The sequence below is a fragment of the Podarcis raffonei genome, chromosome 5, assembly GCF_027172205.1.
Source record: "Podarcis raffonei isolate rPodRaf1 chromosome 5, rPodRaf1.pri, whole genome shotgun sequence".
In the NCBI taxonomy this organism is placed as follows: Eukaryota; Metazoa; Chordata; class Lepidosauria; order Squamata; family Lacertidae; genus Podarcis; species Podarcis raffonei.
Genome location: NC_070606.1, coordinates 50,136,953 through 50,149,988, shown reverse-complemented (window position 1 = coordinate 50,149,988; position 13,036 = coordinate 50,136,953). Strand labels below are relative to the sequence as shown.

The 13,036-nt window shown below is 45.8% G+C and overlaps 1 long non-coding RNA gene across 1 annotated transcript; it reads right to left on the bottom strand.

Annotated features, from left to right (window-relative positions):
• Positions 1–347: 347 nt before the first annotated feature.
• On the bottom strand, positions 348–7,078 carry LOC128414195 (uncharacterized). The gene is made up of 3 exons (XR_008330605.1): positions 6,892–7,078; positions 2,464–2,528; positions 348–919 (listed from the first exon to the last, which is right to left on the bottom strand). It is a non-coding gene; the product is annotated as an uncharacterized LOC128414195 (long non-coding RNA).
• Positions 7,079–13,036: the final 5,958 nt, after the last annotated feature.

The window sequence follows — 13,036 nt, the reverse complement described above, 5'->3', positions numbered from 1 at the left end:
GGACACTGAGATCCAGTGCTGAGGGCCTTCTGGCGGTTCCCTCACTGTGAGAAGCAAAGTTACAGGGAACCAGGCAGAGGGCCTTCTCGGTAGTGGCACCTGCCCTGTGGAACGCCCTCCCACCAGATGTCAAAGAGAAGAACAACTACCAGACTTTTAGAAGACGTCTAAAGGCATCCCTGTTTAGGGAAGCTTTTAATGTTTAACAGACTACTGTAGTTTAATACTTTGTTGGAAGCTGCCCAGGGTGACTGGGGAGACCCAGCCAGATGGGCGGGGTATAAATAAAATTAAAATTATTAATAATAATAATAATATAATAATAATAATAATAATAATATAAAAAGTAAAACCAACTTTTATTTGTATCCCTCCCTCCCCGACTGAGACCGGGCTCAGGGCAGCTAACATCAAATATAAACATTGATATAAAATCAAACAATAATTAAATCACCTCTTAAAAACAAGTCAGGATAAAATTAAAATCTGAATTAGATGGCTTTCTGCAGGATTTGGGTTGGGAACAGTAAATGCTCATCAGGCCCAACTGTGTACGCTGATCTTACTCTCCAGTAAAGAGGAGACTGAGTGGAGATATGATGGCCATCTTCAAATATCTCAAGGGTTGTCACATGGACAATGGCGCAAGCTTGTTTTCTCCGGCTCTGGAGGGTAGGGACTGAACCAATGGCTTCAAGTTACAAGAAAGGAGATTCCGACTAAACACCAGCAAGAAGTTTCTGAAAGTAAGGAGCTGTTTGGTGATGGAACAGTATCCCTTGGGAGGTTGTGGACTCTCCTTCCTTGGAGGTTTTTAAGCAGAGGTTGGATGGCTGTCCGTTGTGGATGCTTTAGATGAGATTCCTGCATTGCAGGGGTTGGATTAGATGACCCTTGGGTCCCATCCGACTATATGATTCTATGAAAATATCTACCATTAATAGACAGTAATAAACAATTTAGAACATGGCATATTTAACCTAATGTATGTATTAGAGGGACATGGGTGGCACTGTGGGTAAAACCTCAGCGCCTAGGACTTGCTGATCGCATGGTCGGCGGTTCGAATCCCCGCGGCGGGGTGCGCTCCCGTCGTTCGGTCCCAGCGCCTGCCAACCTAGCAGTTCGAAAGCACCCCCGGGTGCAAGTAGATAAATAGGGACCGCTTACCAGCGGGAAGGTAAACGGCGTTCCGTGTGCTGCGCTGGCTCACCAGATGCAGCTTGTCACGCTGGCCACGTGACCCGGAAGTGTCTGCGGACAGCGCTGGCTCCCGGCCTATAGAGTGAGATGAGCGCACAACCCTAGAGTCTGGCAAGACTGGCCCGAACGGGCAGGGGTACCTTTACCTTTACCTTTATGTATTAGAGAAGAACACAGAAAGAAGGATTGTTTTCTCTTTTGGAAACATTATCTACAATTGTACTCTTTTGTTTTGTCTTCTTTTTAGTGGTCATAATATGAAAGTCTGTAGTTCTCTATCTAGAGGGAAAGGGGGAGGGGTGTCAATGTTCTCAGCCAGCCCAAACCTGCCTGTCTTCTTACTTACAGCCAATGATGTGCGGCTCTGCCTGTCATCAGCTCCTTGCCTTCCTCCCTACCTGTTCACTGCTTGCCATTAGAACTGGTCCCCCCCCAAAAAAACCCCCACCTGCAATCAGGAGCAAAGTAAAGAGAGAAGGGGTATTTAAACCCCGCCATGGATCCCAATAAAACCTAATATTTGGGGCTTGGGGAAAAGGTACTCCCCAACTGGCTGCAGAAGGCTAGACTTCTAGAAGGAAAGTTGCTATTCCACTTCCGTCTTAAAGCCTCACAAGAATACTAGAGTGCTGTGAAATTGTCTACATCTGGAAGTACCTTCAGTTAGTAGGTGCACAGGGCAGAACCTTCTCCATTAAGGCACCCTAGCGAATGGATTTTCTAGTCCATAAGATAGGATGAACCCCATCACTAATGGTATGGTGATAGCTTTTTTATAATAATAATAAAAATAATAATTTACTATTTATACCCCATCCATCTGGCTGGGTTTCCCCAGCCACTCTGGGCGGCTTCCAACAGAATATTAAAATACAATAACCTATTCAACATTAAAAGCTTCCCTAAACAGGGAAGAAAGTTTTTTTCCGCCACGCCTGAAGAGCCGCCCACAATACCACTTAGACCTCTTACATGCCTCTTACATAACAAAAAGCAGCTGCAAGAGGCCCAATCGATGGCAATGGCATTAGCCGCCATGCTGTTCTGCTGCCAAAAACTGCCTCTCTGGAGCTGCTATTTGGTGGCCAAAGGTACTCTGCGCAGTAATTGGCCTCGGTTGTGCTGCTATATCTAGCTTTGAAATAGCAGTCTGTGTGATATGCACATTGTTTCATTACTTTGCGTTCTCAGTTGTCAGTTTTTATTCTGATAATTCTATTGGTTAATCAATTAAGAATTCTTTTTTTTTTTTACATCTACCTTTTTAAAACTGGTTCATCTCTTCATTACATCCAAATGCATTTGCAGGATAGCAGACCTTCATACTGAAAGATGGAAAGACTTACAGGTTAAGCAATGAAAGTGAGCTTCTTACTAGATGCACAACAGGCCATCTGTAACATTCTCTTTTTCATTCACTCCTTTGGTCCCCTGCTGATTAACTTTTTTTTTTGTCTTCTGCAAATCAAACCCATGCAGTCTTGCTGCCCTACTGGAGAGTAGTTTGACCATAGACTGGATGGAAATGTGGTCTGCTACTTAACGAGCAAAAATATGAAAATAAGCAAAATCCGCCAGCTCAGAAGAGGCCGCTCTAAATTTTACTTAATGTCTCTGCACTGTAAAAGTTAATGCAAACCAGTCTCGCTGATAAAATCTGGAACTATAATATTAAAGAGAAAGAATTTGGGGGGTTCTTGTGGTGGGAATAAAGAGTGGCATTTAAATTCTGGGGATTTCCCTCTTTGCTTATGAGCTTTTTGTGTTAGCAGCTACTGCAGAAGGAGGAGGAAAAATCCACATTTCAATGGAGCAGAAAACTGAAGACAAAACAGCATATTGAATTTGGATCAGAAAGGGAAAAGGCAGAGAGCAAAACCAGAAGGCAAGTGGGACCCACAGAGAGAAAGGCCAACGCAGCAGGCTTTAGGTTAAACAAAAATCCTCCATGCAATTTGCAGTTGAATACAGAACGGGGGAGGAAGGCAAAAAGAAAAGTTCAAAGCCAGATATAGTAGCCGAGAAGGAAAATAAAATTCAAGGGAGGAAGGAGGGAAAATAGAAGCAAGCCTAATAGGTATTTGGCTACATTAGCAGCTAAGGGTGATTAATGATTCTGTGTGTTATATCCACTTCCGGGGAACAGCTCCATTAAATTCAATGGAACTTACCGCTGAGCAGACATGTATAGGAGTGTGCCTAAACATGTCTAAGGTTGTGCTGGATTTGACCCATAAGATTTTCAAACAAGCTTTTTTAAATAATCAGTTTCCTCCTTCTACAATTGCACATCCCCCTCCCCCTGTGGATTGACTAAACGCCAACAGAGAAATACAAGCACATATCCAGTAGAAAGAGGCAAGAGAGAGAAGGGTTAGAGTTCTAAGGAACAGCTTTTGCTCACACCAAATCAGTTTAGCTTCCACGATGTGTGTTCATGTCTTTCTTTGTTAATTTGCCCAATGATGTTGAAGGAAATGCATCCATCTTGCCCTAAATTAAAACCATAGTAAACTCTTTCCTATCCCAACCGCCTGCTGATTCGCCGAGGGTGAGATCATTGGAGATGGTTTAATCTGAAGAGGAAAATCCTCTTAGCTATTTTCCTAAAGACTTGCTGAGTGGGCTAAGTGTAGGCATTCATGCTGGAAGGGTTGGAGGGGAAGAGCCATGAGATTTTCCCAAGCAATAATTTGCCACAGAACCACATTAAAAAACACAAAAAACCTCTTTTTTGATATAATAGAGGAGATTCCTTTTAGGGCAGATCCCAGACATCCTAATAGTTTCAATTAGCGTTACTCATATAACCATCCTGTAGCCAACAGGCCTCCATGCTACCGAATTCCAATCCAAACTTTAAATTTGCTTTGACATGGCAACTTCCATATGTTGGGTGCATGGATCAGGAATACCACACAAGACTGAATCAACTCTTGCTGTAAATGTTCTACCGGTCCAAATAAGCAGGGAGAAGAGACACTTAGTCTGGTTTCCATTTTCATGTGATTCTAATTCTCAACTTCCTTACACAATACGTAAACCAAAGTACAGCTGTCCTTTGAAATTTGCACTTCTCCAGCCAAATCAATGCACAAAAGGGGAGATGTTAGGGGAAAGTGTGCATTGGAATGCATGTATTAGTGAAAATGACATACATCTACATGGAGGTGTAATTTGGTTTGCTTTGCATTTTAATGCAAACCTACCTAACTCACACTTCCCCAAACAATACTTGAACCAAAATGCACCAGTCCTTTGGAAAACATGCTTCTTTGAAATTCTACAATGCAGATTGCCAACCAAAAACTGTACTAAAATGCACCTACTAATATTTGTTAAATCATCATACAAAAATGGATTATATTGGGGTGCTGCTTGCAAAAATATGTATTTTTTTAGGTAAAGTTGCATGCATGCAATAATGTTTCTTTTAGGAAAACTGCACACTAAGATTCTGGTGAATTTTCATGGCGATTTTTTTTAAAAAAATTGCAAATTGTTGCAGAAATATGGAAAACTGAACTTAAGACTGGATAGATTAGAAACTGAGACAAACTGAAATTGTCCAAACTCAGCTGGCAGTGGAATCCCTTCTGTGGTTAAATTATCTGGTGCTCCCTTCGCCCAAGGTGAATAGGGTTTCCATCTTGGCCCTTTCTCTAGTTTTTTCTTCAACCTTGTGAGGAAGGTTAGGCTGAACTCTGGTGGTTGGCTCAAGATCACCCAAGAAGCTTCATGGCCAAATGGGTACATGAACCAGTCTCACACTCTAACTCCTACACTACCCTGGCTCTACAACATCCCTGTGCAGAGCCAGGCTTTCCTAGACCTGAGCCTCCCTCCCTCACCTCCTTTCCTTATGCATTTCGCAGGGTGTGCTGTGGCTCCGAGTAGAATCCTGCTCTTTCTCTCATCCAAGAATGCAAGGCGCCTAATTACGCAGCCTCTGTTCCCTGTAATTCATGTTTCCCCAAGAGCCCATTTCTCATTTTGTGTTATAGTCCCCCTTCTGTCTCTCACACTCTTTTATGATGATGTTGTGTAAGGTCTCATTAGATTATCTGCCTAATTTGAATTGGAAGGTTCCTGAGAGTAGCAGCCTTGTGTTTGGCCTAATGCATAATACTCCTCATGCTGTTAGAAGTGTCTCTGGGGACTGTATTAAATAGGAGTGGTATATCATTAAGAGAAAGCATCTGGTGGCTTATGACACCTGAGGTCTGCTCTGTCCTGGCATCAACAAAGTACAGTAGAGTATCATGAGCCAGTTTGGCCTCTTTAATATGTGGCCATTTCCACCCTAACTGTTCATAGCTTCATCCACTTACAGTAGTGGCCTTAAAAAGGAGGAAATGGGTGATATGCACCATGTTCCACTTTGTATGCATCTGCACAAATATACTGCTTATTGATCACGGCGCTTGTGCTGATCGCTCCCACTTTCCAGGGATTATGCTGATAGGCTTTAAAATAGGGGTTGGGAACCTTTGGCCCAGAGGCCACATGAGGTCCTTCAGGGCTCTCCCCAGGCCACACCCCTCCTAAACCACACCCCTCACCAGCCCTACTTTATTTCCTCCTTGAGTGTTTTTGCCTGTGGTGTTTCCATGGATAATGCCTCTGACTTGCCTGGATGGAGAGGGATGAGAGTGTGTGTAGAAAGTAGCCTACTCTACAAAGCTACATATTGCGTTCCTTGCTTTGTCCTGCCTCTCACCAGCATGTGGCCCCCGGAAGTTTGCCCAGACCAGAATGTGACTGGAAAAGGTTCCCTACCACCCCTGCTTGAAGGCCAACACCAAATGAAGAAACCTATAGCTCCAGTAATGCTACCAAGACAAAGGCCACAATTTCTCTGGTGAGCACATCTTGTCCAATTAAAGCAATAGTCCTATATATATGCTTACCTGTGAATCAGTTGGATCGAACTCAGCAGGACTTACTTCTGAGTCGACGTGCAGAGGGTTGTGCTGCTACTGTCTAAAACTCTACATGTTCTGCATCCATGGTGCAAACTTTTCTGCAGTGTCTGGAGTTTTATGACATGAAGCTTATGTAGAAGCCAATAACCAAGCATCACTTCCAGAGGCAACGGATTAAAAATATAGCAAGTTGGTTGTCCTGCCACTCTAGTAGTAAACTCTGTTGACTATTTCAGTGAAGAGCCAGAATGGCGGGCTTTTGTTTTGTTGAGACGAAGGTAACAATAGAAACACAAGTGCTTCCTGCCATCTAAAAGAAGATGGAAGTCAGGAGTTTTGTAGTGGAATAAGAATGATTTAAATGTGCAGTGTGGAAGTCGCCAAAGGCATCTGTACAATGGGGTAGAGAAGCCCAGCTTGAACTATTCTGAGACATATTTTAATTGTGAATGTGCTCATTTCTTTTAGAGTTTCTGTGGTGGTCAGATTCTGGTCCAAGACATACACTGCCTGACTGCTCAGCACCTCTGAAAGTAAAGATTTAAAAGGGACCCTAATACAAGGTAAAGAAGTGCTTAGAAAAGCTCAGCATCAGAAAACTCTGTTTATGCTGGCCTGGCACCTAAAAAGAGAGATACATATAATCAAGGGGGATTTGTGAAAACAAGGTGCCTTGGGAGGATTGGGCAAAAAAAATAATGGACCCATTATTTATTTCATATTTCTACCCCTACTCTTTCTCAAAGTATCTCAAGCAGCTTACACATGATTTCCAGGTGGTCTCCCACCCAGGCAGCTTGTGCAGCCAGTTCTGCTTCTCTTTGGTGGTGGAACTGCTCCACACGGCGTTCCTTGCCTTCCCATCGTTCTCTGGCTATGAATCTGCTTGCAACTTCTTCTGCTCACACTAGATGGCAATATATGAACACAGAAGGATCGGCACATTGCTTGTGGGGACTAGGAAACGAAAGAAAGAAAGAGTCAATTTGGAATATGGAACACATTTGGAGTAGAGTAAGCATACTTGGGTCTGACAGGATAAAAGGAGGATGAATAGATAGGCTGATAAAACATATGAAATTACCAAACTACACAGCAACAGCCATATGGGCAAATAAACTAAGTATGCTTTCACAGTGCTGATCACAACCATGGGGAAGAAGACTAAGGAAGCCATAAGCTTATTTCTTTTATTCCTCTAGAGTAAGAGGGCAGGCAGACTTCAGGCTTGTGGGATCTACTTTAAAAGAAAGAGCGAGTGTGTGAGAGAGAGATCCCTGGGGTCTTCCCAGCAGGTCAGTTACAAAATGGCAGTGCAGGGTGGACCCAGCTACAAAATGGTGGTTTGGAGGGTAAACTCTGTCACCGAACGGCATTGTGGGGTGGCAAAAGCCATATGTTGGGCTTGCCTCCCAGTCCAAATCTGCACACAAGCCATAATAGATCAAGGATTCCCGCATCACCCCCGCTAAAATGTACTATGGCAGAACCAACCTCCTGCAAAGCTTATCTTAAGCTGCAGAGCCCAACCTTCTGCAGGTTTCCTCAGAGGTAAAACCCAGCACAGCTACTTTTTCAGGCATTATCGGAACACCAGATTTGCTTTGCTCCGCTTGTAAATTCTAAACTTTAACTCGTTTTGTACAAAGGCAACCACTTGCAAAGCTTATTCTAAGCTGCAAGGTGGCATAGGACTGTAGCAGGCACAGACATTTTCTTTTCACCGGCCTTTAGCTGGGTTTAATGCCCAGCAGATAACACATTATTTTCATTCGGGCTCAGCCCTGGAACCTATGAATAGGGATCTCAATGTGTGTGTGTGTGTTTTCCTGCAAAGGCTTCTGTGCCATTGTTGCAACTCAGAAAGAAATTTAGCAGGTAAAGCTTTTTTCAGAATGCAGATGAAGCGAAGGAGGAAAGCCTCACCTGCTAAATTTCTGTCTGCCCTGCAGCTGCCAATGGTTCCCTTTCACTGGATGTTCCACTGATATCAGTGGGTTGTATCCTCAGAGTAGACTTGCTGAAATTAATGGACAGGACAAACTATCAGTTGTTGATCCATTAGGGTGAATAGAACACTGCTTCACCCATCTTAGTCTTGCCTTCAGCCAGTGCCCCCTCCCTCTCTTGTTGTTGTTGTTATTGTTGTTAACAAGCCGCCCAGAGGGTGGTTTGGACTATCAGCTTCCTCCCTCTTAATCCCTGTAGAACTCAAAAGGTTTTCTATGGCCTGGTTTGCACATCATCATAGGCTACTGAATTATGGTTTATTAAGCCATGGCTATTTTATTCATATTATTATTATTTTATGACGTTTATATCCCACCCTTTTCTCCAAGGAGCTCAAGACAGTGAACATCGTTCTCCCTCTCCTCATTTAATCCCCACAACAACCTTGTGAGGTAGGTTAGATTGAGTCAGTGACTGGCTCAAGGTCACTCAGTGAGCTTCATGGCTGAATGGAGATTGGCACCCTGGTCTTCCAGGTCATAGCCTGACGCTCTGACCGATACACCACACTGCCTCTCACTGGCTTAGTGTCATGTGTGAACCCTGACACTCTTCCCCAAGGCAGTCTATTATGGTCAGCAGAGAATGACTGAGGAGAGATTTGGGTGTTTGAAATCTTGGCCATTTTTTCTGTGGTTATGTGTTCTTCTCGTGTAACCCTCTTAATGAAACAAAGATTCTATCACAGAAGAAGGACACAGGAAATTTTAAATGTTGTCAACATCCTAAGAGAGAGTATCACATGTGCACTGTGAGGGATTTGGAGCCCTTAGAATATGTGGTAATAATAATAATAATAATAATAAATTTTATTTATATCCCGCCCTCCCCAGCCGAAGCCGGGCTCAGGGCGGCTAACAACAATCAAATAATCAAACAATCAAATAAACCAACATTCTAAAAATATTTCATTATAAAAATTAATTAAAATCAAGTTAATGGCAACCATTAAACAAAGCTCTGTGCAGGTTGCCAGAGGAGGGAGTCAGGCTGCGCCCTGACCAAAGGCCTGGTGGAACAACTCTGTCTTGCAGGCCCTGCGGAAAGATGTCAAGTCCCGCAGGGCCCTAGTCTCTTCTGACAGAGCGTTCCACCAGATTGGAGCCGCAGCCGAGAAGGCCCTGGCTCTAGTTGAGGCCAGCCTAACCTCTCTGAGGCCTGGGACCTTCAGGATGTTTTTATTTGCAGACCGTAGGTTTCTTTGTGGGGCATACCAGGAGAGGCGGTCCCGTAGGTACGAGGGTCCTAGGCCGTATAGGGCTTTAAAGGTTAAAACCAGCACCTTAAACCTGATCCTGTACTCCACCGGGAGCCAGTGCAGCTGATATAGCACCGGATGAATGTGGTCTCGCAGCGAAGACCCCATAAGGAGTCTCGCCGCGGCATTCTGCACCCGCTGGAGTTTCTGGGTCAGTCTCAAGGGCAGCCCCACGTAGAGCGAGTTACAATAATCCAGTCTGGAGGTGACCGTCGCATGGATCACAGTGGCTAGGTCAGGGCGAGAGAGATAAGGGGCCAACTGCTTAGCTTGGCGGAGATGAAAAAATGCCGCCTTTGTTATAGCTGTAATCTGCGCCTCCATAGAGAGGGAGGTATCGAAGATTACACCCAAACTCTTAACGGACGGTGCTGGCACTAACTGCACCCCCGCAAGAGATGGGAGTTGCCCCCTCAATCCCATATCGTCCCGTCCCAGCCAGAGGACCTCTGTCTTCGAAGGATTTAACTTCAACCGGCTCCCACGTAACCATCCAGCCACAGCCTCCAGGCATCTGGTCAGTGTGTCTGGGGCCGAGTCAGGATGGCCATCCATCAACAGATAGAGTTGGGTGTCATCGGCATACTGATGGCAACCCAGCCCAAAACTCCGAACAAGCTGGGCGAGGGGGCGCATAAAGATGTTAAAAAGCATCGGGGAGAGAATCGCACCCTGAGGCACTCCACACACCAAGGAGTGGCGCGATGACAATTCCCCCCCAAGCGCCACCCTCTGTCCCCGACCAGAGAGAAACGAGCGCAGCCATTGGAGGACTGTGCCCTGGATCCCCACGTCGGCAAGGCGGTGGTCTAGGAGTTCGTGATCGACCATGTCGAAGGCTGCTGACAGGTCTAAAAGAATCAGCAGCCCTGACCCGCCTCGATCCAGCTGCCTGCGGAGATCATCTGTTAGGGCGACCAGAGCCGTCTCGGTCCCATGACCAGCGCGGAAGCCGGACTGGAATGGATTGAGAGCCGATGTTTCATCCAGAAACCTACCAAGCTGTTCAGCAACCGCTCTCTCAATCACCTTACCCAGGAATGGGAGATTCGAAACCGGGCGGTAATTGGACAGATCTAAGGGATCTAATGATGTTCTCTTTAAGAGCGGACGCACCACTGCCTCCTTCAGTTCCCCTGGAAATATCCCGGTGCCAAGGGACAAATTGATGATATCCCCCAGGGGGCCCCGCACCTCATCTGGACACGCTCTAATCAGCCATGACGGGCACGGGTCAAGAGGACAGGTGGTGGGCTTTCCAGCTTGGAGGAGTCTGTCCACATCGGCTGGAGATATCCGGTCAAAGTGGTCCAATACTGGACCCGAGGACAGTCGAGGGGCCTCCAGTTCATTTATTGTGTCCAAATTGGCAGGAAGGTCATGGCGGAGCAACAGGACCTTCTCCGCAAAAAAGCTCGCAAATGCCTCACAGCTGTGTGTCAGATTGTTATTTAAATTTGGCTGTCCTTCAAGGGACGTTAGAGACCTAATTATACTAAATAATTGCGCCGGGCGAGAGCTAGCGGATGCAATGGAGGCCGAGAAGTAAGACTTCTTAGCGGCCTTCACTGCCATCTCATAGGTTTTCATAAAAACCCTATAAGATGTTCTTGAGGCTCCGTCACGAGCACCCCGCCATACTCGCTCTAGCCGTCTGAGATCCCGCTTCATTTTCCGAAGCTCCTCGGTAAACCAGGGAGCCCGGTTTCTGTGGGGTCGCAGAGGGCGCTTAGGTGCGATCTCATCGATGGCTGCCAGGAGCTGGGTATTCCAGCCCTCAACAAGCTCAGTCAATGAGTCGCCAGGGGGAGCAAGGTCCCGCAAGGCCTGACGGAATCTATCAGGGTCCATCAGCCTCTGCGGGCGAGCCCAAATCGGCTCGCCACCTAAGCAGGGTGGGGGTGGAAAGTCAATCCTGGCTTTCAGAGCATAGTGATCAGACCATGGCACTTTCATCAAAGGAGACATGATCACATCTATACCGGCACCAAAGATCAAGTCCAGCGTGTGGCCTGCTTGATGTGTGGGGCCCGAAACAAACTGGGAGAGCCCTAGTGTTGCCATGGAAGACACCAGGTCCAGAGCCTGTGAGGAGGGAGTGGCATCAGCATGGATGTTGAAGTCCCCCAATACCAATAGGTTAGGGAACTCCAAGGCCCAGCCAGCCACCGCCTCCAGCAGGCCTGACAGGGTGGCTGCTGGTGCGCTAGGTGGCCGGTACACCAGCCAGACAGCCAAGCTCACCTCAGAGCCCCACACTAGGCCAACACATTCAATGCCGGGGATCAGTGGCGATGGTAGAGCCCTGAAAGAACAATCTTCCCGGATTAATAATGCCACCCCTCCCCCCCGGCCCACAGTCCGTGACTGGTGGAGGACGGAGAAACCCGGGGGCGCCATCTCTCGTAAGGTAACAGTTTCCCCTTCGCGCACCCAGGTCTCCGTCACACAAGCCAGATCGACCCCCTGCGAGGTAAAGAAATCTCGCAGGGTGGCGGTTTTGTTGCCTATAGACCTGGCATTGCACAACACCAGTGACGGAGGTGAGTAATCCTTGCTCACCCTACCCTCGTCCCTCGGGATGGGGCGCAGATTGGAAGGGGTACGAGCATATCTGTATCTCGATCCCCTTCGCCTATAACATCTGCCCCCACCGCCATACCTCCCTCGCCCCTCCACGGTAGCAATCCCAAGCCTCATACTTGCCTCCATTTACAGAATAGAAAAACAAAACAACCAAAAGCAATTATACCCAAACAAAACCAATCCCACCCCACATTGAGCATTGAGTTCATCCAGGTGAACCATTATCCTACCCCTTATTTGATCACACATCAGGACCAAACATATGGCCAAATCTTCCTAACCATTTGGCAGGTACAGAAAACCAACCTAATTCAGGGCAAGACAGCTCAAGCCAGGATAGTTGGGGTCATTTGTGCAGGATCCCTCCCCACCCCACCCCCTTCATCTGCTAGCAGACATTATTTCTCACAATTTATCGTGAAGAATCTTGACAAATAATTAATCCTTAATAGTGCCACAAGGCACAAGTCCTCATTTCCTTTATGTCCTGAGACTAGATTTTCAACTGGCAGATTGTTATCTTCACAGATTTGGCCAGATGCGTAAAGAAACTTATTATGAACTTATTAACTTTGAGAGAGCTGGGTCAGTTTACATTGGCTGAAAGCTGGGTTCCCTGCTTTTTGATAGACTTGATACTCCAACGATAATATTTTAGCTGTTGTATCTATGAAACCAGATGATACCACAGATCCCAGGCATACTTTGTATGTATAAACAATAATAGACCGAGAGTTTTTTTGCCTTGTAAAAATACATCATTTGTACATTTCAACTTAATGAGCAAAAAAAGAGTTGCCAAGGTGCAATTATACAAAATATATACTGTGCTGATTAGGGATTCTGGTTCTTTAATGTTCTGAAGAAGGCTTTGAGTTCATACTAAATCTTTCTCTCTCCCTCTCTAATGAGATATGGCTTATCTGACTCAGGGCACTGAAAATATGCAATTAGCTTGGGGAAAACCACAGTTTCATTGGTAAGGAATGAATTTATGTTGCAAAAAGTGTTAAGATGAAGGCTCGATTCTGTTAAAGCTCCCCCAAGAGAGTTA